The sequence below is a fragment of the Triticum aestivum genome, chromosome 4B, assembly GCF_018294505.1.
Source record: "Triticum aestivum cultivar Chinese Spring chromosome 4B, IWGSC CS RefSeq v2.1, whole genome shotgun sequence".
Taxonomy (NCBI): Eukaryota; Viridiplantae; Streptophyta; class Magnoliopsida; order Poales; family Poaceae; genus Triticum; species Triticum aestivum.
In genome coordinates this window covers 652,983,491-652,987,791 of record NC_057804.1, presented here as the reverse complement: position 1 = coordinate 652,987,791, position 4,301 = coordinate 652,983,491, and positions in this window count along the sequence as shown.

Sequence of the window (4,301 nt, the reverse complement as noted above, 5' to 3'; positions counted from 1 at the left end):
GGTTCGGCCCCCTCACGGACGGCGCCATCGCCGGCACCTGGAGGGGGAAAACGGACGCGTCGGGTCTACACGGAGGGGATCTTGCTGTGGGCCTGGCCCGGATGTTGCTCCAAAGTGTTCCTATGGGCTGACCTAACACAACCGGGTGGAGAGGTCCACTGGTCAAATCCCGTCCGTGCAAAGTCAAAGGGCTAGATCCCGTGGTCAAACGCTACAGGGTTAGACGGGACGGGGGCCCTGGGGGGTAGCAATGCCACCGGAGCGTCGCACCGGGCCCTCATACATGCGGGGTGGTGTGGTGGCATGTCCGAAGAGGCGGCACGCGTCTCCGGGGTGTGGCCCCCCTCACGGACGGCAATGACACGGTAGTAGACGTTCTGCGGTAACGATGCAGCGTGAATATTATTAAATACTTGGAGCGCGATAAAATCATGAGTTTTTTACACAACATGGGCACATGTGCTATAGGAATGATGGTAATTTTTCATAATTTTTTGTGATGGAGAAGTATCTGAACACTTCCCTCTACGCGGATTGCTCTTCGCACGTCTACGACTGTGGCCGGCGGCCTCCGGGGGCTAGCATACCGTCAAATCTTGCGTAGGCGGCCTCTCACAAGTCTCGAAGTGTTGAGGCGGTTGCAAACGCCCAGCACGCGTCTCCGGGGTGTGCCCCCCCTCTCACGGACGGCGCCGCCGCCGGCACCTGGAGGGGGAAAACAGACGCATCGGGTCTACACGGAGGGGATCTTGCTGTGGGCCTGGCCCGGATGTTGCTCCAAAGTGTTCCTATGGGCTGACCTAACACAACCGGGTGGAGAGGTCCACTGGTCAAATCCCGTCCGTGCAAAGTCAAAGGGATAGATCTCGTGGTCAAACGCTACAGGGTTAGGCGGGACGGGGGCCCTGGGGGGTAGCTATGCCACCGGAGCGTCGCACCGGGCCCTCATACATGCGGGGTGGTGTGGTGGCATGTCCGAAGAGGCGGAACGCATCTCCGGGGTGTGGCCCCCCTCACGGACGGCAATGACACGGTAGTAGACGTTCTGCGGTAACGATGCAGCGTGAATATTATTAAATACTTGGAGCGCGATAAAATCATGAGTTTTTTACACAACGTGGGCACATGTGCTATAGGACTGATGGTAATTTTTCATAATTTTTTGTGATGGAGAAGTATCTGAACACTTCCCTCTACGCGGATTGCTCTTCGCACGTCTACGACTGTGGCCGGCGGCCTCCGGGGGCTAGCATACCGTCAAATCTTGCGTAGGCGGACTCTCACAAGTCTCGAAGTGTTGAGGCGGTTGCAAACGCCCAGCACGCGTCTCCGGGGTTCCCCCCCCCTCTCACGGACGGCGCCGCCGCCGGCACCTGGAGGGGGAAAACGGACGCGTCGGGTCTACACGGAGGGGATCTTGCTGTGGGCCTGGCCCGGATGTTGCTCCAAAGTGTTCCTATGGGCTGACCTAACACAACCGGGTGGAGAGGTCCACTGGTCAAATCCCGTCCGTGCAAAGTCAAACGGCTAGATCCCGTGGTCAAACGCTACAGGGTTAGGCGGGACGGGGGCCCTGGGGGGTAGCAATGCCACCGGAGCGTCGCACCGGGCCCTCATACATGCGGGGTGGTGTGGTGGCATGTCCGAAGAGGCGGCACGCGTCTCCGGAGTGTGCCCCCCCTCACGGACGGCAATGACACGGTAGTAGACGTTCTGTGGTAACGATGCAGCGTGAATATTATTAAATACTTGGAGCGCGATAAAATCATGAGTTTTTTACACAACATGGGCACATGTGCTATAGGACTGATGGTAAAATTTCATAATTTTTTGTGATGGAGAAGTATCTGAACACTTCCCTCTACGCGGATTGCTCTTCGCACGTCTACGACTGTGGCCGGCGGCCTCCGGGGGCTAGCATACCGTCAAATCTTGCGTAGGTGGCCTCTCACAAGTCTCGAAGTGTTGAGGCGGTTGCAAACGCCCAGCACGCGTCTCCGGGGTGTGCCCCCCCCCCTCTCACGGACGGCGCCGCCGCCGGCACCTGGAGGGGGAAAACGGACGCGTCGGGTCTACACGGAGGGGATCTTGCTGTGGGCCTGGCCCGGATGTTGCTCCAAAGTGTTCCTATGGGCTGACCTAACACAACCGGGTGGAGAGGTCCACTGGTCAAATCCCGTCCGTGCAAAGTCAAAGGGCTAGATCCCGTGGTCAAACGCTACAGGGTTAGGCGGGACGGGGGCCCTGGGGGGTAGCAATGCCACCGGACCGTCGCACCGGGCCCTCATACATGCGGGGTGGTGTGGTGGCATGTCCGAAGAGGCGGCACGCGTCTCCGGGGTGTGGCCCCCCTCACGGACGGCAATGACACGGTAGTAGACGTTCTGCGGTAACGATGCAGCGTGAATATTATTAAATACTTGGAGCGCGATAAAATCATGAGTTTTTTACACAACGTGGGCACATGTGCTATAGGACTGATGGTAATTTTTCATAATTTTTTGTGATGGAGAAGTATCTGAACACTTCCCTCTACGCGGATTGCTCTTCGCACGTCTACGACTGTGGCCGGCGGCCTCCGGGGGCTAGCATACCGTCAAATCTTGCGTAGGTGGCCTCTCACAAGTGTCGAAGTGTTGAGGCGGTTGCAAACGCCCAGCACGCGTCTCCGGGGTGTGCCCCCCCTCTCACGGACGGCGCCGCCGCCGGCACCTGGAGGGGGAAAACGGACGGGTCGGGTCTACACGGAGGGGATCTTGCTGTGGGCCTGGCCCGGATGTTGCTCCAAAGTGTTCCTATGGGCTGACCTAACACAACCGGGTGGAGAGGTCCACTGGTCAAATCCCGTCCGTGCAAAGTCAAAGGGCTAGATCCCGTGGTCAAACGCTACAGGGTTAGGCGGGACGAGGGCCCTGGGGGGTAGCAATGCCACCGGAGCGTCGCACCGGGCCCTCATACATGCGGGGTGGTGTGGTGGCATGTCCGAAGAGGCGGCACGCGTCTCCGGGGTGTGGCCCCCCTCACGGACGGCAATGACACGGTAGTAGACATTCTGCGGTAACGATGCAGCATGAATATTATTAAATACTTGGAGCGCGATAAAATCATGAGTTTTTTACACAACGTGGGCACATGTGCTATAAGACTGATGGTAATTTTTCATAATTTTTTGTGATGGAGAAGTATCTGAACACTTCCCTCTACGCGGATTGCTCTTCGCACGTCTACGACTGTGGCCGGCGGCCTCCGGGGGCTAGCATACCGTCAAATCTTGCGTAGGTGGCCTCTCGAAAGTCTCGAAGTGTTGAGGCGGTTGCAAACGCCCAGCACGCGTCTCCGGGGTGTGCCCCCCCCCCTCTCACGGACGGCGCCGCCGCCGGCACCTGGAGGGGGAAAACAGACGCGTCGGGTCTACACGGAGGGGATCTTGCTGTGGGCCTGGCCCGGATGTTGCTCCAAAGTGTTCCTATGGGCTGACCTAACACAACCGGGTGGAGAGGTCCACTGGTCAAATCCCGTCCGTGCAAAGTCAAAGGGCTAGATCCCGTGGTCAAACGCTACAGGGTTAGGCGGGACGGGGGCCCTGGGGGGTAGCAATGCCACCGGAGCGTCGCACCGGGCCCTCATACATGCGGGGTGGTGTGGTGGCATGTCCGAAGAGGCGGCACGCGTCTCCGGGGTGTGGCCCCCCTCACGGACGGCAATGACACGGTAGTAGACGTTCTGCGGTAACGATGCAGCGTGAATATTATTAAATATTTGGAGCGCGATAAAATCATGAGTAGGCGGCCTCTCACAAGTCTCGAATTCGGCGTCCCACCACCCTCCCCGTCGACCAGGCCACGGCCTTGGCGGACGAAGCTGCTCGAATTCGGCGCCTCCCCTCCCCTCTGTGTGGTTTCGGGAGAGGAGAGGGCCGAGCGGTTAAAAAAAATAAAAATCTATATGAAATAATAACACATAAAAAAGGAAAACTATAACTATAAAAAATTTAAAAATCTATATGAAATAAAAAAGAATAAATATATAACTATAAGAAAACATTAAAATAAAAAAGAATAAATATATAACATTGAAAATAATATACACTAAAAATATATTTGAAGACAGTTAATAATATATGCCACGTGTGTAATTAACATGTATACGGCTAGTTTGTAATTAACATGTAAAAAAAAAGAAATACACCTATGCCTACGGCTTAGCCGTCGGCATATATGCCACGTGGCATGACTAATGTATGCCGACGGTTAAGCCGTCGGCATAGGCGCCTTATCCACTCCCCGCTCACCCCCTCCACT